Source organism: Corvus kubaryi, unplaced genomic scaffold, assembly GCF_017639235.1.
Source record: "Corvus kubaryi isolate FWS band 111438036 unplaced genomic scaffold, C.kubaryi_AGA036_p1.0 64811, whole genome shotgun sequence".
Taxonomy (NCBI): domain Eukaryota; kingdom Metazoa; phylum Chordata; class Aves; order Passeriformes; family Corvidae; genus Corvus; species Corvus kubaryi.
This window is the reverse complement of record NW_024581527.1, coordinates 473-26993: the sequence shown is the minus strand read 5'-3', so window position 1 is coordinate 26993 and position 26521 is coordinate 473. Positions and strand designations below refer to the sequence as shown.

The following is a 26521-nucleotide window of genomic DNA, read 5'->3' as shown; positions in this document are numbered from 1 at the left end:
GTCATTTGGGGTTCCTTGGACAGGAAGCCCAGTCAGCACAGACACTGCCTTTGAACTTAGCTGTTCATAACATCCAACCAGGACAGCAGAGACAAGAGTGAGGACAACTGGTCACGGGTGGACCCATCACACTCTGGGGTCAAGGTCTCTAAAGCCCTGGAGATTTTGACTTCTCAACTGGAAGGAAAGGATGGGACCTATCAGTAGCCATGGACAAGGATCTCTAGTGATTAATGGACTAACATGTACTGTCATTTTCTACTTTATATTTACTTGCCCCACCTGGTGCAGGGACCAGATGTGGAAGAGGCAGGAGGGGGTGTTTCAAATGTTCCACGTTGGTAAAAAGGGTTAAGTTAATAATAACTAGGGTTTGTAAAGACAAGCTGAGAAATAAGAAAAGGAAGGGTTGAGATGAAAGCTCATGTCTTTACAAACAGTTTGATGGGTGAAAGTATGGGTGTTAACATCTTTGAAATGGGTCTTCATGTCTCCACTAACTTCGGGCACCAGGTTTGTTGCAGAGCCCAGACAGTTTGGCTCCTGAAACAGACAAATGGATCTGCATAAGCCTGAGTTTCTGAACTTTGGGGTAAAATAGTAGGTTCAAGGGGGGATATGTGGGAGGCAGTTCAGGCAGACTGTACCTTCCTGGTACTTCAGCCAATGGGGAAAGGAAGAGGGCAACGTGCGGCCGGGAGTTTGGGATAAAAGGAGGCTGCGCCCTCTGAAACCTCAAGAGAGGAAACCCCGTGGGTGTGTGCCCCAGTGAAGTTTCTTCCTTTATTCGAATAAAGTTGCAGGACTGCTCTGTCTCCTCTTTGGACATAAACCTCTGGCGTTTGTGGATTTTCCTTACAAGAGGAATCACAAGAAACCAGGAGGGAGCACAGTCAGCACAGACCTGTACTGGCCAAAGGGATATTCCATACCACAGAACATCATGCTCAGAATATAAACTAGGGACAGCTAGCTGGGAGGTGCTGATTTCCACTCAGGGACTGGCTGAGCATTGGTCAGTGGGTGGTCAGTAACTGCATTATGCATCACTTGTTTTCCTTGACGCTTATTCCTCTGTTACTGTTATTACTATTATTATTTTTTAATTTTTTATTATTATTTTTTCTTTATTTCAATTCTTAAACTCTTCTCAACCGACAGGTTTTACCTTGCCAATGTTCTGAGTGCTGCCTGAAGGCCACAGCTTCAGTGTCATCCCCGGCCCTCTCGCGTGGCTGCTGCTGCCTGTTCAAAGTCTCTGCGTGCTCCTACAATGTCTGTGGGTGGGGGGCAGGCAGGGCTGTCCCCAGCCACACACGGCGCAGGCAGCCCAGCTTTTTCCTGGGCGTTCCACACCCCACGGTGGATCTCTCAGGCACCTGAGAGTGGCTCCTGGTGTGGCTGGGGCTCCTCCGTCTGTCTGTCTGTCCCTGCGCAGGGAGTGTCCCGTTCCACTACAAAAGGGGGAGCCGGGAAGGATTCTTTTGATAGATTTTTCTGACGAAAAACTAAGCACAGACACGGCAATATTATATCTGAAAACCGTTTACTGAAATAAAATAAAAAACCAAACCAAAGACAAACAAAAAAAGCCCTTAAGTGTTCTTATTAGAAAAAGGCGGGGGATGGAACAGGAAAAAGGAGCAGAGAGAGAGGAAAGAGAAAGGGGGGGAAAGAAACAGAAGACGGGGACAGCGTTACCACAGAAGCCCGGCTGTTTGTCAGCATCGGTTCGGCAGACGGAGCGCGCGTGTTACGAAGCGCGGAGCGTTTGCGCAGCTGCAGCGGCAGGCTGGGCGCGATTTTTGAAGAGCAGCAGGCTGCGTGCCCCTTCCGCCGGCGGGGAAAAGGCTGCTGTGGCTGCAGGCGCGCTCCCGGAGCGGCTGCGGTCTCCCAGCGTCCGGGCGCGGTGGCTGCGGGCGGCGGCGGCTGCCGGCTCGGTGCCGCGGGGGTGTGCTCCGGGCTCGCTGTCGCGGGCAGCACGGGGAACGCGGCGGCGGTCACGGCTCCATGCAGGCGGCGGCGACACGCTGGTTGTTACGGGCTGGTGCGGGCGGCGGCTGCGGGCATGAGATCCTCACGGCAACAAGCTAGTTCCTGGAACGGGCACAGCAGGGCGAAGCAGGCACAGGCAGGGAAACAGGACCGCCGGGAAGAGGGCGCGAAGCCGGGAGCAGAAGGGGCCAAGCTGACCCTCCAAGCAACCCCAAGCAAAAAGACAAGCCAGACCTCGTGCTGCTGCGGCTAGGTGCTCCTATGTGCCCCCAAACTCCCCCCTAATCTGCTTCGGGGCCCGTTTTTTGGCGGGCATTTTTCGCGGGCATCCGGGTACTTGCCTTCAGGACGTGGCGGGAGGGCGAGGGGAGCTGCTCCCAGTCTAATCATGGAAGTTTTCTCTGCCCTGACTGGCTGCCAGGTGAAGCCTCTGCGGAGAGGGCAACACAGGTTGTTTTTTTTTTTTTTTTTTTAAATAGGAATTTTCTTCACCTCATTTGTGACATATGTTGAGGCATATATATTGGTCCCTCTCAGGGAGTAATGTGGGACAGTCAAAGCTCTCTGAGGCATAGCACAGTTCAAAGAGCCCCTGGGGCTGCAGCCCCTCCAAACCCTGCTGCTTCCCGAGCACGGACAGCTCGTCCTCGCCTCTTACCAGTGCTTCTGGCAGCAGCTCCCTCGTGCTGTACATCCACATCCAGGAGGGGCGGGAGAAATAGGGATCAGGCACCAGAAATGCCCCATTTCTCCGCAGGAGAATGGGCGGGAGCCGGGGTGTGACTGACAATCCAGCCGCCACGCCACTCAGGGGCAGCAGAGGCAGCGCCGGCCGATGAGCTGCCGTCCTGAGAATGCCGGTGGGGACAGCGGCGAGGGAAGGGAGGAGACGGCCCCGGTTTGTCCCGGATTGTCCCGGTTTGCCCGGGCCCCGCCTGTGAGCGGCCCTGCGGGGCGCGGCAGCGGGACAGCCGGGAGCGGGGCCGGCAGGGAATCCCCCGCCGGCAATGGGAATTACCATACCGAAGGAAACTCTGCTTTTGCCCGGGGGCTGAGGCAAGCTGGGAGACAGCCCAGGCGTCTGCAGACTGGCTAGGAACTAGGGGCGCTGCTAGTGGGGCTTAATTTTCAGAGATGGTGCTGGATATTTTGTTGGCTGCAGGGAACTCCTGTGGCACACACACGTGCGTGCCCAAGGTGATATCCTTCTCCGTGCTCAGGTGGTAGGAACACAGTATTGTTTTTCCTAATCAGTGTTAATATCAACTCAATTACAGCTGTCTGACACTGCAGACAGCAAATCACAAGATCCTATGCAGAATAAATCCATATCATCTGGCTTTAAATACCAAGCAGCACAAACCTGCCAGAAGTTTTGGTTTTTTAATTAAACTGTTTGGAGTAAAATGGCCAGCAGAGAAACAGCTCCAAAATATCCCACCCAAATGCAATAACATTTAATCTGAAGGGAGCTGGAAAGCCCAGAATTACTTTCTCCATGCAACAGAAGTGTCCTTTGCCATCCCAGGCACATGGGACAGAGATACGGGATGCTCTGCACCCCACAGGCCCTGTCCTCTGAACTCAGTGCCATGGCAGGGAAATTCCCCCTTTCAACCTCCTCAGCTCCCCAGATCTCCTGCCTCTGGGCCCAGTCCAATGTGGGCAAAGCAACCAGTGCCTAAGCAAGCAGTGAGAGGTTTCTGATGTTTATTTACATCGCTGGCTCTGTCTCACTGGGTGGTTTCCCATCTGTTTGGCCATGTATGTGTTAATACCAGTGAAAACCAGAACTTGGCACATCCCACATCCTCACAGGCCACCAGCCCCTGAAGTTTTCATTGAGCATAAATAGAGTTACAGGCAAAATCTCAGCCCAATGATGGAGGAAGGAATTGAAGTCTTTGGCAAGAAGCATTTTTCCACTTGGGAAATGCAAGGGAGTTTTTCAGCTTTTCTGGGATGTCTCAAGCCTCCTTCCCTAGTGAAAAAAAAGCTTTTATGGGGAAACACCCAATCCCCCCAGGAGCCACAAGGCTGGATACCTGCTAGGTGGGCTAGTGATGCTCCCCTGTCCTCCTACACCTGGAAGCATCACCTGGAGGTCCTGTCATTCCCATGGGTAACATCTGTGGGCAGCAACTGCATATGCTGGCATAAAGCTGTTTTTGAGGCTGTGTTCTCGCCTGTGCTGCTTCTGCCTGTCCCTTTCATGCTCACACAAAGCCTCTTTGGTCTTCATTAGAGAGGGCCCAGGAACTCCTGTGCTACCAGCAATAGCAGTAGCACTCCTGTGCTAATAACACTGAGCAAGGGGGATTAAACCCATTTTGAGCACTTCCCACCCTAAGCAAAAAGATTGCAGAAAAATATTCTGAGATCCTTTATCTAAATCCATAATCCTATCTCACCTGGTGGGTTTTTAGCTGCAGGTACCAACCTGGCTCAGCCTGAATGGTTTTTTGGACCCTGTGTTCTTTGCTGTGTGCCATTTTTCTGTTCCTCTTGTCTTTTCCTCTCTGTAAAGGACCCTACTAATGGCAGATAAGGAAAGCTGCCTGCAGCCACCATGACTGGATCACCACTCGCATTCATGCTGGTAACCCCCAAGGAGGAGGAAGCATCCAGCATTGCTTCCAGGCATTGCAGATGTGCTCTAAACTGCTGCAGTAGACGATGCAATGGTACAAGAAGATGGGTGAATAGGGCTGGAAGTCTAAAACCTCCTAAATATTCCTCAGTTTTGCAGGGATTGTTCCAGCAAAAAGGCAAATGCTGCTAATACCTCCTCCTTCTCCAGAGCTGACATTTCCTGAGCAGAGATCTCTTCTTTGACCTCTCTCTGTAAATATTGACATTGCATTCACAAGGATAATAGATTTCTGTCTGCTCTTACCGCAGCTGAATGTTTCCACTGGGACTGTTACTACTTCTTATGGCTGGAAATGCACCTGCACCAGCTGTGAGGCCCAGCACAACCCCCCTGCCAGCCCTAATCCCCCTTTGCCTTAACAGACCGCCACTGCCTCACCACCATGAAGCCCCGATTCATCTTGAGACAGTGGGAAAGGAGTACTCTCCTGACCCTTTCTTTTTATTGGGGATAGAGAAAAAACCCATGAATTTGACTGCCTTCCTCCTAAATCACTTCCTCTCTCTGAGCACATGATCCCAAGGCAGGTATCCAGCATGAAAAATGACTTGCCTGTCATTTTGTCATTTGTCATTTCACATGACCCACACAGCCCCCCAGAATAAACCCACAGCGATGCCTCCCAAAGGATGAATATTTTGAGGTTTTTGTTTTCCAGTAACAATCCAGCTGTTTATAGCTATTTCTCCCCAAAATGAGATCATTCCCCATCCCCATCACAAGGGATGAGCCTCAGCACTTGCTCTAATGCTTTGTCTCCAGCAAAACTTCACTGCAAAGCATGGCTTTGGTCTTTCTGCTCAGTGTGGTCTCTCTTGCAATGCCAGAGGCCTCCTTTAAAAGCAAAATGGTTTGGTGAAGCCTAAAAGCAGCTTCCTAAGCCTCTGCTTTCCAAATGAACATTTGGCAGGCTCTTAGAGGGCAGCTTAAGGCCGGGCTTCAGGGCGGCAATGCTGACCGGCAAGCACTGAGCAGTCCACTTGAAAAAGAGTACTCAGGAGCTGGTTTTGCACAAATACCTGTTTTTCCCAGTTGCCTCAGCCCCTTTGCTGTCATATTCAGACCTTTGTTTTCCCCCCTCTCTCTCCCTAAATGTTGTGACACAGCCATTGCCTTTCACGGGGTCAACACAACCCCCTCAGCAGAGGTTTGGTGTTCAACACAAACGTGGCCATATGAGCAAGACCATTTCCCCCCCAGCTTTCCCTTGCTCCATGCTCCCGTGTGGAGGCAGTGCGTTGTGGATGTGCCAGAAGCATCCTTTCCTTGTTGCCAGCTCTGGCTCCATACACAGGAATAACCATCCCCCTCTGTTTTTTTTTTTTTTTTTTTAGACATCTGGCATGCACTGAGCAGGAAAAATATGGCAAGCTGGAATTTCCTTCACTGGGAGAAGTGCACACTGTTATTTGGGCCAAATCTAAAGTTTCTCACTTATGATTTTTGCATATGAATGGGAATTCAGGCTTGGTCCCTGGAGGGACCATCATTATATGCATTAACAGACAGCTGGGCTTTAGAAAAAGGGGGAAAGGAGAAAAAAAATAGATGTTTATTTTGTACTTAGGCAAATTCATATGAGGGGAATCATTTCCCATTCTCGCTGCAGCACACTTTGCTCTCTGTACACTCTGAATACATTCCCTCATCAAGGCATATTGAGTAGCTGCTTATTAGCACAAGTTCGGCTCCCTTTCTGCATCCCTCAGACACACACACAAGTACAAGTCCTTGGTGTGGGGCATCTGGAGAGATTCTGTAGCTTTCTCTTGTCTGGGGGAAGCACAAGATCATATTTCTAGAGCATTAAATTTGGTTTGATAAAGGCTTTTATATTTTTAAATTTTTATTACACATATACTTTATATATTTTTAAAAAATATTCTCATATATTTTTATAACCTCCCTTCACGCTGTAGCATCTCAAAGCAGGAAAATTTGCAGTGCCCTGTGGTAAACCTCCTGGTGAATATAAAAGGCCTTTGCTAAGGGTCAGATTCAAATGAAGCTAATTCCAATCAAATCAAATCTCAGGGCTGGAGAAACAAAAAAACCCCATTCTTTCATTTGACTTCTGATTTATCAGCTCCTACAAAGTCACTGCTTCATCAGTGGGATGTTTCTGTGGTGTAAAAAATAACCTGGAGCGCAGCAACCTTTGTTTTCATCTTTCTTTTAGACAATAAGATGTCTCCTCTCCTTGAATAGGTGAATAATATTGAAAAAAGAGCTTACACTGAGATAACAGTGCCGTCTTCAGGGACCAGATGCCCATCCAATGCCATCACTGATGGAGGCATTTCACCTTGCTGCCTTTTCCCTTTCTTGCCTTATTTTGTTTGTCTTTGCTTTTTTCTTGTTTTTTTTTTTAGCTCACGGGAAGCCCAATGCGGCTGCATAGAAAGAGCCACAACCGGGTCCTTCCCTTCCCAAGCTGTACTCAGGCTTTCCAAATTTACAGGGATCACTGGGATACTTATCTGGCTTTTTAAAATCTTATTTTTACACCCCAAACCTGCTTCCAGTCATCAGGTTTTATCTGTTTTGGGTTCTTGTCTCCCCTTTTCAGCAGTACTGGAGCGTGACTGTCCCCAGATCGTGGCTTGCGAAACCCTGGGGTGCTTAAATCCCTTCTATCACAAACACAAAACAGCACCTTGAAATAAACTGAATTTTTCAAGGGAAAGGTCTGGCATTAAAGAACTAGGATGTGGTGCCAAGAGGACTCACAGTATCCCTGGCTGGTACCTGGGGGTCTCAGCTGCTCATGACAGGAGTGCTTCTGTTCCTGAAGAAGCTGAGCTGTTTATCAGCTGCTTATCAGTTTCAGCCATGAGGATCTCTGGAGTGTGGATGATAAACTAGCAGGAGGCAGGGCTCTTTTCTGCCCTCGTACCCTCTGCAGCTGAAGTCTGGATCTGAATGTGCTCTCTTGCCATAATTTATTTCTCCATTACATTTCTGACTAGGGCCCCAGCTTTGCAGCTATTGCTGTCAGCCTTTTGTCTTTCTGATTATGCTAACAGCAGCACTTGAATGCTAATTGCCTTCCCTGATGAAGCAATCACACAATTTCGGGGTGCTAGGGAGGGATGGACAGTACATGCAGGCTTTGACCCTGGTTGCAGTCTGGCCTGGGATGCAAATGCGGGGGCCAAGGATTCAGAATCTCTTTGGCTGCTGCATAAAAATAGGAGGCAATGAAGCACAGCTCTCAGGGATGGGAGAAGCATGAAGTTTTTGCAGGACTGATTTCTGTGCCCTGAAGCAACTATTTGTATTGATTTGGGACACTGCACCTCTAGCACTCCCCTCTAGCACTCCCCTCCACAGCCCAACTTTGACTCTGCCAGAGCCAACAACCTTTCCCTACACAGAATATTTACAATTATTTTATTTATTAATTTTATTTTACTGTTTTCTCTGGGATACATGTAGTTGTTGCTACAAAAAGATTCTGGCTGTACAGCCCTGTTCTCCAAACCCTGGAGGTTTGGAGAACAAAGGGGTGAATGGACCACTCATGCTTCCCTTTCCCCTTGCTGGGCCAAGGGAAGGACCCATCTTGGCACGTTCAAGACCTAAAGTCACCCAAACCCAGGTGTTAGCAGGTGCTGAGCAAGCCAAGTCTCTGTGTAGGGCTCAGTGTACACTCAGCTGTTCGCAAGCTCTGGCTGTGAAAGCCTGGTTTTCCACTAAAAAATACTAAAACCCCCCAAAAGGGCCATTGTTTTCCAGCCAAATAAACATATTCTTTTCCCACCTGAGCACCGTGGATTGACCTTTGAGGTCTGTGAGTGACTTTCAAGCCCAAAAGCAATGGCCAAGCCAGGATGAAAGCCATGCCTGTGGCTGCCCTCCATCCAATTTCTCCTCATTTATTGCCAAGTGCATGTTCCCAGCCTCTTTATCCAGTCCATTCAATCCGCCCTTCCCTGCTTTGATGGCTGGTGGCTGCCCAGTGGGATGGAACTTGGTGGGATTTTAGCACTAGTGAGAACACCCATCCCTTCTGCAGCCACCCTACACTGCCTCCCTCCTCTCCCGCCCGGGTCATTAATTCATCCTGGGACAGGAACACCAATGAAGGCCAAATCCTTCCCAGTGCCAAACCTTGATGGTCTCCATCTACCCCCCCGTGCCTGGTCCAAAACACTCTTTTCAGCCCAGTCCAGTCTCACTCCTGGGCTATTTGCTGCCATTCACCATTTATTAGCCATGCCCTAATTCTTGTCTTAATTAAGAGATGATCACCAGTGCTTCGTCATGTGTGTGCATATATAGCCATGCATATATATATACACATATATATACATATATAAATATATACATATATACCTCCATACATACATGTATGCCTCCTTCTCCCTCCTCCTCCAGTAACTGTGTCCAACCACTAATCTTATCCCATTTGAAGGATATTAGCAAGCCCTGAGTAAGTCCTGAGCTCCTACACATCTCATGGAAAGGGACCACGGGTTGCCACTTTGACAGCATTTTGCCCACTGGATGGGAGAGGTTGCTCCCTATCTTTTTTTTTAAATGAACATGTATTTTCCCTATCTTCCTTTTTTTTTCCCAATGAAATATTTTTACCTTGCATGCCCTTTTGCTCAGCGGCTCCACACACCATATTTCTTGAGGAGTAAATGATTAAATATTAGAGCCTGGAGTTTCATGTTTAAATGTCAAGCTTGAAACACAGCACCTCAGAAGAGAAATCCATAGGATTTCTATTTTCTTGTAATAAATATGGTCTTTATTGGGAGCAAACCAAGAAAACGGCAGGCAGCCTATCTCACAGTTTTGCTGCTTTTTTTTTTTTCAGCTTGGAAGATTTTTCTTCTGGTTTTGTAGTTAAAAAAATAAGCTTTGAGAGAAATAAGTCATCTTTACCAGCAGAAATGCATCTGCTGGCCATTTAAGGGGGGGCTTGAAGAGTTTTGGGGTCAAAAAAAACTGGTTAGAGGTCTTAATAGGTTATGAAAGCAGCATGCCAGTGTAAGAAAGCACCTTCTTTTCTTACACTCAATTTGCTGAATATTACCGTAGCTGATGCTGTGAGTAATTAAGCTGACCCCAGCTAGAGGTGAGGAAATGAAGGGGTAAGAAAATCACCTACATGGGTGCCTTGTTATCCTTCCATGGCTGGCTCATAGGACATTCTGGGAGGAAAATAATGAGCCATATATTAATGGGCTGTAACACTGGGGCCTACAGCCACCAATATCCAGCAGCTCCCAAAGGATTTGCATGAGATGCTCCCACTGGCAGTCACACTATAGAGGTAAAGGGTGCATTCAGTGAGCATCACACACTTCACACCTGTTTCTCCAAGGCCTTTTTTTCCCTGGAAACCCTAGGCATGCAATAACTGCAAACACACCCTGGCCTGCTATCACGGCTGCAAAACGAGCAAAGCTTTTTCCTGGCTGCCATGCTGCTCCAGCTCCCATTTCCTACCCAATCTCAGCCTGGGATTGTTTTGATACCTGTCTTCATGTACATGAGGTGTCAGCTCTGGCAGCAGACGCATTATTAAAATTGCACACTTGGAAGCACACATGCACCTGCTGAGGGAACTGCCACAGGGAACACCACCTTTTCAGCACTCATCCCTGCACCGAGTTTTCCAGTGGCATTCTCTTTTCCCAGCGTTACCTCATTCTAAGCTGCCTCTCCGCCCCAGTGTGATTCACTGTCTACACTGACCTGTCTGCTGCTGCAATAGTTTGTCCTAGCACCTCTGTTAAGTCCCACACCACATCCGAGGCATCACGGATAACGTGGTTTCTCTCCTGCCACCCACCCGTTTTACCAAGCAGGAATGACGTGTGCCCTTCTCCAGTCCTTGAGGTCCAGCTCCCTCATGTCAGCAAAGATGAATTGTTCTGGGATGAGGTTGTGCTGTTTTGCCTGCTTCTTAATGCACCTGAGGGTGACTTTGAGCAGGCCCTGTTGACTTGAATAAATCTATCTCATTCTTTCATCTCTTCTTCTGCTTGCTGGTCCCTATTTTTTTTTTTTTTTGTGGAAGTATCCAGTCACAGTTTATGCATTGCATGCTATTTATGCAGTTCAGCCCATGAAAAATACATGAAGAGTCCCTCACTCTTTCTCCCCACAGCTTCATAAATCTTGCATTGCTTTCTGCATGGCAGCTCAGCTTCATGGGGTGATGGGGAGCAGCCTCCCCGCTGCTCCTGCCCTGGGGCCGCAGCATCCTCTGGGGATTCTGGCATTACAGACTTGAACCGTTCCAGCTTGGTAGAGGAGGGGAGAGGTTCAGAGCCCCCTTCAGGCACATTTTTATATTATTGGATAGGAAAGTAAGACCAAGTTACTGTTTAGCTGCCCTGCAATGTCTTCAGCACAGGGGTCATCTTGCTTTGCAGCTTGTTTCAGCTTTACTGAAAACAAGAGCGATGCAGAGAATATTACCCTGAGCACAGCTTGTTAAGCATTCACGAGAGCTGGTGTTTGCGACTCGAGATGCAGCTGCGCATTTATTCAGGGACCAGACAGAGGCTGTTTAGGAGAACCACCCAAAAAATAAGTCAGGCACATGCTTAAAGACCCACTTTGAAGGTAAAGCACCTTACCTTCCTGTGCAGGTATATTTACTAGCTGGTGCCCACGAAGTGCAAGTGCCTTTTCTCACTCAGAGCCCAGCAGAGGAAAATAATAGGCAAACACTGATTTGAGATTTGTTTAAGAGCTGGTCCCAAACCAATCTGACCACAAAGGCCTATGGAAATTGCCTAATTCCTTAGTTCTCACTTAAAATGGAACATTGTGGAAGGAGTTTGCAGCAAGCTCTGATTTTTAATGGAAGTTTCCCTATGCTTGTATTTTCCCTTTAGTGGGCTCTCTGCCTCCATAAAGCTACCAGGGATGCTGCCTACATGGGCAAATTAACAATTCTTTCCTCTGTCCTCAAGAGCCCCTCTGATTCCTTACAGCATCTGCCACCATTGTGGTCCAGCAGCAGACAGACTCAAGCTGAACAAGAAAACACTGAGTGGGGACTGGCACGTCAATTCAGAGGGATTTTATCCAAGTTGCTGACAACCTCAATTTGCTAACCCAATTGACCTTGTGCTCCCTTCAATATATAAGGCAGCATTCCCCCACTGTCCCAGCCTATCATGCCTTTCCTGGCCACAGTATGAGTGTACCACTACCCATCATCTGCCACAGCTTCCTGTCATGTCAGGGGAAACACTATCCTTATCCGCACCTCTTCCCTTTGTCCTCCAGCAGTGGACAAGAAGATGGTGGCTGCCCACCACCACCTCCATTAAGACCCTTCCCAGGTCAATCTTTTCCCCCCTGGCCCCTTGGCCTTTCTCACCTATGGCTTTTCACACCTCTCTTTAAGGCTGGCCCATGCCCCTCTGAAGCATATGGTTGCCCCCAAATCCACGGAGCAGGGGATGTGGTGGCGGGTGCTCCAGCTCATCATGGGTTTGCTGGGGTCCCACCCAAAAAAAATTCAGAGAAAATCAGATTTTGGGAGAAAAAAAAAATTCACAAAAAATGGTATTTCTGAGGGATATGTGGTCAGGGACTGCTCTGGGGCTTGCTTGCTTGGTTTGGCAGGCCCTTTGCCCCAGAAACCAGACTAAAAAGTGTATTTTCCCCAAAAGACAGAGAAAAGCGGGAACAGCCTGTAACAAGGCAGGATGTATTCATGTGGGTCTACATGTCTCGCTCATCCCAAAGGCCTCTCTTTCCTTCAGGGACCACAAGAGTAGCACCAGATCTGCATTTAGGAGAGAAAAAAATGCAGAGAATTTATTTCCTTTCCAAGAGGGGAAATCCTGATGCTTCATGGAAAGTCGAGGGCTCAAGGGTATGTGTGATCTACAACTGGATGTTGCTGTTAGTCAAAGTTTTTATTTTTATGAAAAAATAGAAAATTTCGTATCTTATACTACAAAAAAACCCATGAACACAAACAAAATGCACAGAGAGCATCCAAAGAGGGGGAAAGGGGAGGAATAAATACAGCAATGCTACAGTCTCCTATGAGTTAAAACACTGATTTAAGGAGCTGAGGCAGATGCTGCGGCTCTGGCAGTGCTGGATGCACCAGCTCCTGCTCTACCTGCTCTAAGGAATTACAGTAAAGGATTGGAAACTACGTGTTAATCTTAAGACTGCTACTGATGTATTTTACATATGCCTTAACATCTAATTTCAAGTCCACAGCAATCCAAGGAGTCACAATTTCTTGAGCACTGGGACTTTCTACATTATATTCAACACTGAATAGACAAAAAAAATTTTTACCTTCATCTTTTGTTCTTCTCACTATTAACATATAGGAGGAATAAATAAAATTTTAAACTGATTTTTTTTCCCTTTTATATCAGTCTTCCTTTTTTATGCTCAAGTAGTTTTTCCAAGTGGTAGCTACACAATGAAAGGGTGTCAGTCTACACAAGCCTTTCCTGGGGAAACTTGTTCTCCCAAAATGAAAAACTGTATCAAAAAAAGCCTTTTCACCTTTTGGATCATTTTAAATACCTCCCTCTCAATTATCAGCAAAATATACTGGAAAAAACCAGAATTTGTTGCAGCAGTAGCGAGCTGGAAAAGCAAAATGCTTGGACTTACCATAAGCAGGAAATCCACCTACAGCCCCTTCCAAGAACATAACCTGCCAAAAAAGTTGCTGTCCTCTTGTTCTGCTGCATGCCAATACATATAATCATGCCCAACACACGAAATACTTGCAGTTCTTGGATGGGAACTGAAAACCTCCATTGTCTCTGGAATTTACTCATGGACATAGAAGCTGTAACCTTTGGACCCTACCCACTAAAACGACGTTTTACTTTTAGCTCCGAGACAAAGTCTGTTAATACAGAGATCTGTAGCAAGAACAGCTCTTGAAATAAATAGAAAAGGTTATTTATTTATTTATTGGAGGAAGCGAGAAGAGGTGCCCTATTTACAAATGCAGTCTGGCTTAAGAACAGTTTTGTTTTCCACCGGTTCATCATTTTGAAGGTTACTCCAGCATTTGGTAGGTATCCCAGCAAAACAAATGATGAAAAGGGGATTTTGCTTTTAAGACCCCAGGAAAAAAAAGACCAAGTTCAACTCCTCCCACAGAGCCAACAGGAAAGAAATGAGTGGAGGTGATGGGCAGAAAGTGCTATATATTTGCTAATAGCATCTCAGTGCCGCCAATGGATGCAGGCAAACAAACAATTCCTCCTGATGAAATAAGTTGTTTCTGTCTTCCTACATGTTATTTTCCCAAGCGTTGCAGACAGGGAGGCACAAATAATCTGAAGACTGTTCTGCTGACAGCTCTAATAATCTTATTTATTATATGACAAATCTCTTTTCCGTGCCGAAATTGTTATGTCTTGATACCCTCTTCCTCTTTTGTGTTCTGGTGGCTGCCAAAATGAAACAACGGGATGAGAAATGACACCATCAAGATTTGTTAGACCTCGCTGTGGCTCCTCTCCCTCCTATTTCTCCTGATTCCTGAGGAACTCAGCAGTAACCTGCAGAGGAGGAGGGGGCCATTTCAGAACAGGCAAATATTGCCTGAAGAAGCCCTGCTGTAAGCAAACAAAGCCCTGCTGCTAAGAAAAAAACCACTCAGCCTCTTCTCCTAGATGCTTCTCTTTTTTTAAAAAAACATTCTTTGTATCAAATCCCATCCAAAGGCCGGGGGGAAATGGAAGAAAGACTTTGAAACAGCTGAAGGTGCCTTGCAACACCTGTTTCTACAAGACATGAAGGACACAGGCCTCCTTTTGGCTGTTTGAACTCTTTGGGCTTGGCTCTACAGCACTGGGGATGAAGGGAGCTACAGCAACTCTTTATGTTGATGTTTTTGCTAAGGAAGGATGCCATAAGATGCTATCCAAACTCTAAGGAAGCCAATACATTTACAGAAACAACAAACCCTTGCAGTCCACTGAGCTGTTTTAAAATCCTTAGCTTTATCTAAGTCTTCACAAAATAAAAGCCCAACCTATGAATACCAAATTAACTGTGCTGTTTAATCCTATCTACAATAAAAGGAGGAGGACAATCCCAAAGTAGTTCTTGGTGTGATTCCCAAGGGATTGGGTTGCCCTCAGGTCCCTCTGAAACTACCAGCCATGGGCTTTAATGGATACATTGAACCCTCACTACAACCAAGTCCTGATCTGAGCTGTGCTAGCCCCTATGAATGGCATCTCCTTGCCCTCAGGATGCCATAGCTGTGACCATATTGGGCTACTCTGCTCTTCCCTCCCCTCTGTGCTCTGTCCCAAAGTGGCCAAGTCCACAGCCAAACCTAAAATGCCAAGAGACATCTTAGGACAGTACAGTTCCAAAAATAATCCCACTCCCACCACTGTGGGAGAAATACTACAAAATATCCACACTGGATGACCACGGGCTCATTTCCGCACTGTGCCCCAGGACTTAACCCACATCATCAGAAAAGCAACAACGAAATTCCTTCCTTCCAGCTAAAACCATCTCGTGCTTTGTCTCCTGGACTCCGGGAACAGAGGCGATGGCTGCACTGGGTGAGGCAATCCCATGCTATCGTTGGCCAGGACACAGAAAAATCAATGCCACGTTATCACTGGAGGCCACCAAGAACCAGATATTTTACTTCCCTTCTTCTGGATGTCCTCAGCCCATGGTGTACAGGAAGAGGGGGGCAACATCTTTTATTTAAGCAAACTCCTTCTACCTCATATACATAATCAAAACTCCTGAAGGCTTTATGTGTTGCTTAAACCAAACCGCAGCAAAAATACAAAGCATAGGGGTAACACAAAAGGGAGACTGCGTAAAAGAGGGAGAAAAGAAGGAACAAAACAAGGAAAGAGCCCCAATCTTGTACCTGATGTGTAGCAAACTGTACAGTATATACATCTTCATCATCTATTATCCTCCCCAAAGAGCAAATAAAAAGAACTTGGTAACACAGAAGGAGGAAAACAAAATATACACCCTGTATTGTATTTGCCATGGAGCAAGCAACATGTTTATATGCTAGTCTCTATAACTCAATGCTGTGTAACAGCATTTTTTTTTCTTTTCTTTAAATTTACAAAACAAAATATCTATTGAGAAATAATCTAATCATATTGCTCTTCAATACACTTCTGTAGACAAGTAAGACTCGAAGTTATACTTCAGCAAACTGCAGCTATTGGGAGTCCATGAATGGCCACAAAAATCCTCCATTCGAGTCAGTCCTTGGAAGCATTACCATGTGCTGCTGTAATTCAGTATATAAAGGTGCTATATATATTTGTACCTCCCATGTACAGACAACGTGGTGGAAGGCTTCTTGTCATCACCGCTGAAGCTTAAGAGACTGGTTAACCTCACGTACAGCAGATTCGTTTCCATGTTCCATGCATCTTACACTGACTTCATGAAAATGAGGACACAAATAGGAAGAAAAGGAAAACTTAAGTCAAACACTGCTTTAGAAATGCTGCAGCAGAGGCCAACGTCCTTCAGTTACAGAAACCACTGAATTTCCCTTTTTATCTTTTCTTGGGTTTTTTTTTAGTCAAAATAAATCTCAGGGCTAGAGTACAAAGTGCAGGACCGACCCACTTGAGGAAGCAACTTTAAAAACTGTGTTACAACGGCACCATCCCATTCACCAACTGGACCTTCATCTCTTGAAGGCTGTTCATTATCTTCTTCTGGTGACCAACAAGTGTCACTCCCAGACGTCTCAAATCCCTGTGGGAGAAAGCAGACGTTGGTTCCATGGACCTCTCAGGCACACGTCGCCGCGCACACCACGCGCCGCATGCGCTGCTGCCGCTGCCAGTGCCTACCTGTTACCACTGGCAGCTCCCGGAGCCAAGTTTAGTTGGCAAGTTTTATTTTCCCCATTTGTAAAATGTTTTTTTTTACGGCTGACAGCATCTCAGAGAGGTGATGTGATTTGAACGAGATCACCTCGCTGGCCAAGGAGAAGGGCCAGAGAGAAAAGTGTCAGCATCGTCTTTGGCCAAGGATTCTGCTAGGCGTGAAAAGTCCTATTTCCAAGAGAAAAGCCATGTAAGAATGCCCATGTTGCAGTTTCCTCTTCTCATGGGAGAGGCTGGTATTTGATCTTGGATATGAGCAGTGAGGAGTGAGATCAATCCATGCTTTCTTCCTCTTCAGATGAGGGAAAGCCAAAGAAACACAAATGGCAAAAGCTTCGAGCATGGCCACCATCCTGATGACCCCTTAAAGTCAACAAGAATTAGCAAAGCAGCTTGCCTTTGGGTCTTTGCAAATCTTCCCATAAACCCACATTTGTTTTTTCTTTTGGGGGGTGAATTCTAGAAGCCAAGGGCATTTGTGTTGATTCTGCCTACTGGGCTCATTATAGGAAAGCTGTAAATAAGATAGTTTATGTAAAATGCAGGATCAGGAGGAAAGATTGTCATCAACTCCACCCTCCAAAATTCAGGCGTATAGATGAACGTAAGCACCTTCCTGTGATTCATGTGAATGGCATAAAAGAGGCACCTCCAGGGTACAATTTATCCCATCCAAAGACAGGAGTGGGACAAGTCATCTCCTGGAGATACTACCACAGGACCTTGGGTTATCGGATGCAGCGACACATCTAAAGCCAGGTAAGGCCATCAGTTATGGCAGAGTATAATTGTAGAGATTTCTTACTGCATGGAAAAGTGTTAACAGAGAAATTATAGGAATAAAAGCTCAGAAGAAACATCAAGACAGTTGCATAAATGTTTCCAGCACAAGACACAGAAACTAATCTTAGAGAAGCAGTTTGAGGTATTTTGTCTGAAGACTTCCACTAGAAAAACAGCAGTCCCTAACTTTCTACCTCAGGACTGCACTGAATTAAGGATGTTTCTAAGTTGTGCCTTAGGTTCCTGACAATACACTCATGAATCCCAAAGCTGCTGACACCCTGTGTGCAAGTCATTTAGGAGAAATTTCTCCACTGTAAGCCACTGAGATGTGACCTTGAACACGCAGCTGCATTTTGGAAACCACGCTGCTGCACTCATGCAAAGACTGGGAGCCCAACCATCAGCTGAGACATAATTGCAAACCTGGCCTACAGTTCACAGCAGGGCCATGTGCTGGACTGCAGGTGAGCACGTGCAAAGAACACTGAAACATTTTCACACGAGCTACCCATGGAGGTGTGCCTCTCTCAGCAGCTTCACATTGTGGACAGAAACTCCTGTGCAAGTACAACCAACCATCCATGTCCACAAATTACACAGATGAACACTCATTTGAATAAAAAGCAGTCTTGAGTGAAGGCTAATACATTAACACATAAACTAGTTGAAGCCAGAAGCTAGATCTGTTCTTCTCCAAGGACTGTCATGTTTTCTGCCTTTTGATTTGGAAAATGCCAGATTTTTTGCTTTGGGCTAAACACATAATTTCATTGTTATACCCTTTTTTGGCAATGCTTCTTGATGATGCAAAGGGAAATCATAACATAAGGGGCAGAGAGCAAAGGAGGTCAATGAGACACATCGGCAGTGCTCCTTACCTGGCAGAGAAAAGGCTGCAGCACCTGCAAAAGGTGTCTGCCTTCTCAGGGGGACATGCTTTCATTTCTGCCTCCACTGAATTGTGAAACTAGTTCAGCAAGCCATCTTAATAATGAAGGAAAATGAAGTAATGCTATTGTTACATGCAATTTATTTTATGTACACAGCACAGTTGGAAGTTCACACCAGAGGTCAGAAAAAAAAACCCAAACCAAACCAACCCCCGAAACCAACACAGTATAGGACCTAATTTTTAAAAGAGACAACATTCATCTTCCCCCTGCTCAGTCCTGCTCTGCTGGCACTTTTTGAAAAATCAGCTTTTTTTTCCCAGATATCTAAAGTGCAAGCTGAGCTCTTTTGAAAATCCAGTACCACGTATTTCACAGATGTACTATTTCTGACACTCTTGCATGTTATGCCGGGAAAAACCAGCCTGAAACTTGGAGAAAAGCATGCTTGGCCTTTCACACACAGCCCCATCAGTCTAAGAAACCCCCACCCAGTTCACTACACAGCCTTTTTTTTCCCCCATAACCCTTAACTCAATATCCTTGAGGAGTGTCTCATTGATTTACAAGAGAGAAAGAAGAAAAAAGAATTTCTGGTTTCAATACATTAACTGCTCACCAGGGGATCCAGTCTTTTTTTTTTTAATATCAAATCCTCTCAAATGTGAAGCCACCAGCCAAAAGCATGGAGGACTCCTCAGAGAGGGGGAAAAACACTACTGTGGGGTCTTTCACCTCAGCAAAGATGAACCAGAAGACAACAGCTCCTGAACCAGATGCTTGCCAAGTACAAAAATCAGCAGCTTTCTTCAAAAGCCACCTTGCACATAGCAAAGACAGCAACTAAACTTTCTAAAAACTGCCTAGAGAATGCAGGAGCTTTAATTCTGATGTTTCAAGCATGACTTACAGCACATTGCATGTTCCCATGCATCCAGTGCTGAAGGACTTAAAGCAGTGTAAGGCAGAAGATAATTTAGAACAGAATTGGGTGTGCAAACCAGCTGGTTTGGGGACAAAAAAACCCCAACAACTTCTGTGCCAAAGGGCTGCAAAACAACTGCCTTCAAGCTCCAGTCCAGAGCTGCCTGGCTCATGTTACAGCAGCCAAGTGGTAATTTCACTGGGCTCAGCTCTGCAGAGGAGATGTGAGCAGACATCCACTGGGGCTTTGCAATAAAAATGTGCATTCCCTGCAGGAAAAGGCACAGCTAAGACCCGTGGGCAAACACCACCTGCGATCAGGACCCAGGCTGCTCCTCGCTGTGGGAGTGACCTGACCCCTGGTGTTGGACTTTGTGTGCGCCTCTGCAGTGGAGATCCGTGCACCCATGTGCTGTGTGGTCTCCCTGCTTCAAAATACTTGGCCTCCCCAGCCATGAGACAACTTTTATTCTTGTTTTAGGGAGAAAATTTATCTTTTCACTTCTTTCATTGATGTAGGGCTGAAAATGAAAGCAGGCAGGAATATGAATCACTTGTCAACAAGGTATTAAAAAACTGACCTAAGTTGACCAAAAAGCCAAGGAAATAAAGGGGAAAATTGGTGTCAGCTCATCCCAAGCAGCCTGTACACGGCTGCATGCATGCTGCTCTCTTACCACGGCCTTGCACGGAAGCCCAGCTGCAACATGCCAGTGACAACACGGTATCCCCTTCCCTGCAATAGCCTCCATTTGCAAGGGTTGAATTCACAGTCTCCATGTTGTAGGAAATAGATTTTAAAACATTTTATTTACAAATAGAACTACTTATACACCATGGACCAGTTTGCCAAACACAGTGTAGACTAGGACTGGATTGCCACATAAAATACAACCCCCTCACCAGCTGGTTTAGTCATGCAAGCAAAAGGGCCACAGTCCTGAAAGATTTCCGTGGTCAGCAGCTGTCAGCCTACCACAGATATTTTGTATTTCATCTCCCATCCAGGGCAGATCTCACCACTCTTCTTCACGTGGTGTAACTACAGTTGCCCATGCAGACTGGGACTACTCATGGAGTTAGTCAATTGTCAGTTTGAATGAGGGGAAACAAGAAGAACCTCAAAGACCTTCAGACGATGCTAAAGAGAGAGGAATCCACTTGCTAGGGACTTCTGCGTGAAATGAAGACTTAAAAAATTTGTTTTAAGAGTTCATCTGCTCTTACTCATAATTCTCATTCTACTTGATTACAAGATGAGAATTTGTTCTGAAGCAGACACAGCATCACAATCCCAGGACTGAGATTTCAGGTTAAGAATAAGCATCTAGAGCAGGTGAACTCTTAAATGTTCTTCATCCAGTATAACTTTTAATAAATAATTTATTTTATTTTAGAAGAAAAATATATACAATGCAAAGCAACACAACACATATTATTACAAATATTCAGAGCTCTTAATCTAATAACAAACAACAGGGTGTCCTGAGATTCAGTGAGTACAGATCCTTCAAAAGGTGAAAATATGTAGTCCACATGGTTAGTAATTGGTCCAGTCAAGGGTCAGACTGAAACTCATGTCATGGATCTATCTATTCTTGAGTATTGTCCTGGTAAAGATATTCTTGCAGTGGATTGAAAGAGCTCCAGACACACTCAAAGTCACTAGGTGGTCCACAAGTTTAAAGAGCAGGTCTGGTCCACTGGAAAGGTTCCCTTCAAGTCTGATATCCAGTTGGAAAGAGAGGGTGGAGGGTGAGGCTCCACTTTTCACAAGGTGATTCATCCCTTTGCAAGAATTAGAGCTAAATGTAGAAATCACTCTTTGTTTGAACACATACATTTTCAGGTCTTTGGTAATCAGGCAGAGCTTAGGACTTGGGGTGATATTCATTGATTCTAGATTTTTAATCTTTTGCTTTCAGAAATTTGTCACTAATACTACTCTTTTCTGGAACAAATGCATCAAGCCATCAGTTTGAAAGAATCAGAGTGGTAATCAGGATTCTGCTTTTCATGTCAGGGGAGGAAGGATTCAAAAAAAGTGCTGAACATCTCTCTCAACCAGGTCCTGTAAAGAAGCCACAAGCTGGGCACCCACAATTACCAGTCCTGTCAGTGTTATGGCCAACTCCTCCTACAGCACTAGTAGTTTTTTTTCAGTAGATTTTAGAAAGTCTTTACATTTATCATGTTTTTTTCCCTGCTTTTTCTGGCAGCAATTATCCATCTAATTTCTACATCTGTCTCCTGCATGGTTTCAATTTGGTGAAGATCATTTTGGATGGTATTTGAAGGCAACCTCTTAAATTGTAAAGACTGTTTTACTGATGTCATTTGGGGAAAGCAAGCTACTTTCAGATGTTCAGATCATCTTTTCACCCGATCCCCCCAAGTCCCAGCTCTGGAATATACAGAATAGTTGCCTCTATTAAAAATGACAAGGAACATTTAACCTGAATTCTCCTTTGTAGAGTACAAAATGTTTTGTTTTTCCCTTTTACAGGGAGAAAAAATTGAAAACCTCCAGAAAACCAAACCCTCTCAGTATATCAACCTTTAAAGAACTTTGCTTGTTCTGGTGTTTATTTTCTGGAGAACCCATGAGAGTCTCAGCTGAGCCCACCAGGAGCCATTTTTCTTCCTTACTTTATTTTTTAAGGGCAATCTGCCAGTTTACATCAGCCTGAGCTCAGGACTTCAATACATGACTCTTTTCCTCTTAAGCTGCTATGATGGTTCCTCTTTTTTCAACAGCTGAGAATCTACTGGTTTTTTTTTTTTACCATATCTAAGAGGGATGAGAGAAGTTTTGATTTGGATGGGTACTTGGCTTTTTGATTAATCTTCCACAGTTCTCCCAAAACCAGACCTGAGTGGGGTCAAGCCTTCTTGCCAAGCCACCTGTTCAATGCAAAGGTGTGTGGGCTGACAAAGAAGAATCAAGCAGGTATCTATGCAAGAATCTCTGTCCACAGGCAGCTGGGGTGAGGAGGGAGAATTTAGTTGCTGACATGGGTAACTAACTAGCTGGAATAGGTTTCAACCTGTTTTTCAGTTTCAACTGAAATGGAAGATGGATCCATGAAATGTGTCCTTCCAGTTTAAAAAAACCCCAAAAGCTCCCCAGGCTGCCAGACATCAGCTCCTTTGCACTGCTCTGCTGTTCTAAAAGCCCAGAAGAAAGCTGAAACTGAGCAGCTCAGACATGTTGTCTCCACTGGGACCAGCAGGATGCCATTTGTGCCATAGAGAACATCCTGGGACTTGGTGAGGGGGCCTTCGAGGAGGTTTGCAGCTGGTGAGGGTCAGAGCATCTCTGGCAGCTGTGATTTTATTTAAAGATTTTCAAACCAACTTGCCTTTCTGGGTAAGACTGTAGGTCTGCAGGTAATGGGTTTCTTGGTTCATTGCCAATCAGAATCACCCTTTTAAAGCACTTTCTGCATAGCCTGAAAAGATTTTGGGGGACATTTTTGAAATTTCTGGAATACCAAAGAGTAAATGTAGGGCAATAGTTAAATTTTAAAGTCAAATTAAGGATCTTATTTCATAATCTGAAATGTTGCACTTTAGGAATCTGGAGGTTAGGAATACTTTTGTCAGCAGCATGGGATGCTAAGACAGTGTAGGAGGGATAGTAAGATTGTTTAAAGTTACCCAAGTAAGTAAACTTCTAATTTGCTGTTGAAAGCATCCACTAATTTGGGCTTCAAGTCAACATTTTCTGTGACCCAAACAAAAGCATTTTACTTCTGAGCATTTTGTGTAGAGCTCTTGAAATTGCAGAAAATTCTAAAGAGGAACAAGCTAGAAGCATAATTTTCTTCTTTGATGTGACTGAGCCAAACAGTGATAAATCTGTGATGTATTTTAGACAATCTGCATTTTTCAGCAGAAGTTGCTCTGGTTGTATGATTGGGGTGGTAATGTAGAGGGGAATGCTCCAATGCTTTCCTTTTCTCTTAAATTACTGCTTCATCCTATCCCCCTTCTTGCCACTCAACCTTTGGCTAGCTCTTTCTGCTATGTGGACTCTGACCAGCCTGGGGATGGGTGCCCTTTTCCTTGGTCAGTGCTCACAGATTATCAGTCTAAACTGTGGAGTCCTCAAAAGCCCAAGTAACGTGACACATAATTGCAGGACAAGGCTGGGAAATAGCATATAAGAGTCCCAGGAGCTCAAAACAGGATCTAGGTAAGAATCCACTGTCTGATTTCCCAGACAGTTCCTAGAGAGGATTTCATCCCTAGCTCAGGGTTTTCATGTGAATGGCTGAAAAAAGACTGGATGAGTCCAGGTGTAAGGGGCAAATATTCATAATGTGAGTGGAGCAAATAAAATGAGTGAGAGCAGATAGGCTCCTGCACTCCCTCCATGTATGTAAGGAAAGCTGAAGTCCATGGACCTGCATCACACTCCTGTGCTGTACCGTGAGCTCCACAGCACTGTGGCAGACAGGAGGAAATGCTGCTGTGGGGGTTCTGTGGGGTGGGGGGATTTTTCTTGGTGTGTTCTTAGTCCTCAGCAGCAATTCTGTATGTGCACTGGCAATCTGCATGTGGTCAGAAGAGACACAACCTCCTCCGAAGCAGCAGAGTATAGTTCTTCACATTCTGCCTTAATGCCAGCAGTATACTAAGCTCAAATTAACCCAGCTAGAAAGGCAGACTTTGAGGCGAGTTTGAGACAGCACGGGCAGCAGCAGGAAAGTACTGACGCAATTACACAAGCAAGGCAGGCAATTAAAGGTGGAGCATAGCAAATTAGCAGCCCTGAGGCATTTACCAAGTCATTTGAAGGCTGTTGCCCCAGCTGCAGTCACACCCACGTGCAAAAACCAAGGGCACATTCAGAAGAAGGAGTCTCATTCAGGAAGCCTGTCCTCTAGAGCTGTGGGTTGCTGATGCTCTTGCATTGGCATCAGCTGTTAGCTATTTCTGTTATTGCTGAATACTATTTCCACACCTTACTGGGCTTCACTGTTCACTTGGTTATATCCAGATCAGCCCTGAAACCAGCTCATCTGCTGTGAAGCCAGCATATCTCAGCAGGAACTCCGGCACCTATAAATTTACTAGTAGGGTAGAGGGTTTGTTTTGTTGGTAACCCCAAATAATCAACTGCTATTGTGTCAAGAGGATGGCCTGGCAATTACAGAAACTCATGCATGAATTTCTGTGAGCACAGGAGCCAGAGTACTGGCTGCCAGTATAGTGATTGTAAGTTTTATTACTGCCTGCACTTGTTATCAATAGGGATGCTACAAGGGAAACTGCTGACTGCAAACACAGTTTTCCCTTTCTGCAGCCTCATCCTTGCGTATTTTTGAATGGTTTGTCTTTCTCCTCCCTCCTCCCACTGCAATTCCAAGAAATGAGGTGAAAATGATCTGGACACTACTCACTCTAGGGTCACCTGAGCCACCGCATCCATTGAACTGTATCCATTCTCCATGAAGATCTCCGTGTATCGGCCCATTTTGATGGCTTCCAGCCACTCACCCACCGACCTGTAGGCACCACTCCCAACTGGACTATGCTCTACCAACAGATTTGACACTCTAAAGACAAGCAAAAACAAAGAAGCAAACAGAATCAGCATTGAGATATACACATGACTCAAGTTGCTTGCATTTTTTTATGGTAAAGATGATTCTTTTGCTCCATTTCCAGTGATTACTGCAGCCAAAATCCTCCCAGCAGGCTTGATATGCAATGTATCAAACACACCACTTCACCTGCAACCTTACCCATTCTTGAGATAGTTCCTGCCATTTCAGGTCCTCACCACAAGCAGAAAGAGGAGGAGAGGACTGGCATCTATTCCAGTTACCTCTCAGCCACAAGTAGGCTCCCCCAGTCACTCCTACTTCAAAGCCTTCACTTTGACGATTCCTGCTTTGCTCTCTTCCTCTGCCTTTAAAGCTCATAATTAACTTAAGACAGCGCAGAGCCTGGAAGCTAAAACCCAAATTACATTTCCCAGCAGCGGCCATCGATGGCAGGCAGCTGTTAACAGTCCAGGGAGCATTAACAGTGCAGGGGCTGCTCCCGCAGAGTCACGGGGGGGTTCGGATGCCGACAGCATCCAACGAGCCTGCAGAGAGCAGCAATGCTCCAGCCATGCTCTAGCCTGCAAACAGAGGGACGCTCCTGCTCCCACACCCTCACTCCAGACCCTGCCACGGCAATTGCTCCCTGCTCAGCTATGCCACGCACGGAGGAAGCAATTCAGGCAAATAATAACCCTTCACCGCGGCAGGAGCACCGATACAGTACCTGGCACAAGCAGGGTCCACCACCCCACTAATGATGTGCAGAGAGCAAAGAGGGCTTGTCCAAGGTCAGCCAGGAAAGAAACTGGATTTGTTCCCTGCTTTGTAAAACGGGACACACAGCTAACACGAGATTATTACCCACAGGTAAAAAAACATTTTCTAGGTCAGCCTCTATGGTGCCTATTACACTTAAAAGACTTTCAACTGGAAGGAGAGCTGGGATATTATATTATTATAGCACTTCAGGAATCTTCATATATTTTATGAGCACATTAGTATTATTTGTTTATTTAATAGCAATGCTGAAGGGTCTAATAAAATGTGAATACTTGCAGTACCAAGAACATAATGGCTTCCCATAACATTTTATACACATGAGAAATTCAAAACTCCTAAGTAATCATAATGAGAAGTGGATTTTCATCCCTAATGTCAGGAGGTACCTAGTGATATCATAGCACATGCTGTAATGTAGAGAGTGACTTCCTCCCTTATTTGCATTAATGAGAATTTCCATAAAGAACACATTACATACATTAAAAAAATCCTTTACAGCTGCTCTGTATTGAAATTATGATTCATTTGGAATTACTATGGTCTGGGCACAGCAATCTGTGAGACTAGAAACCCAGCCCCAAAGCCTGACTGTTCAGGTGCTCCATCCATACCAAAAATACCCACATCAGCTCTGAAAAGGAGAGGTTTGGAATTGCATGGACCCATTCATGGAGTAAAACATCAGCAAAGTGCTTAGCAGCTCAAGGAAATGGTTTCCTGCCTATTTTCTTCATCTGGCATAACAGTTTGGTATAAAAGAGTGCAGGAACATAACAGGTCTGGAAAATAACTGTTCTGAGTTGAAAATAAAAGAGAAACCTCACATATTTCATGCTGTCATAAACCTTTTCCTGCAGGTTTGCTGGCACTGACATTACATCTAATTGCTAATAAGAATAATTTCTTCTTCAGATGGTAAATGGTACATGTAAAATAGCCCGAGGAACCACATCTAGCTTGTATTTAAAAATTAACAGAGATTGGAGGTTCTTCTCTTTCAGTGCACAAAATGCCATGCGCAGGGACATGCCACCATAGGGATATCCAGCTGCAGCAGGTGAGACATGC

At 45.4% G+C, this 26521-nt stretch overlaps 1 long non-coding RNA gene across 2 annotated transcripts; it reads right to left on the bottom strand.

The window, feature by feature from the left end:
• Positions 1-13545: 13545 nt before the first annotated feature.
• LOC121672652 lies at positions 13546-26055 on the bottom strand. Of its 2 annotated transcripts, none has more exons than XR_006018913.1 (2): positions 24524-26055; positions 13546-16381 (listed from the first exon to the last, which is right to left on the bottom strand). It is a non-coding gene; the product is annotated as an uncharacterized LOC121672652 (long non-coding RNA). The 2 variants fall into 2 exon arrangements; XR_006018912.1 differs by lacking the exon at positions 13546-16381 and adding an exon at positions 18315-20903.
• Between the last annotated feature and the right edge of the window lie 466 nt (positions 26056-26521).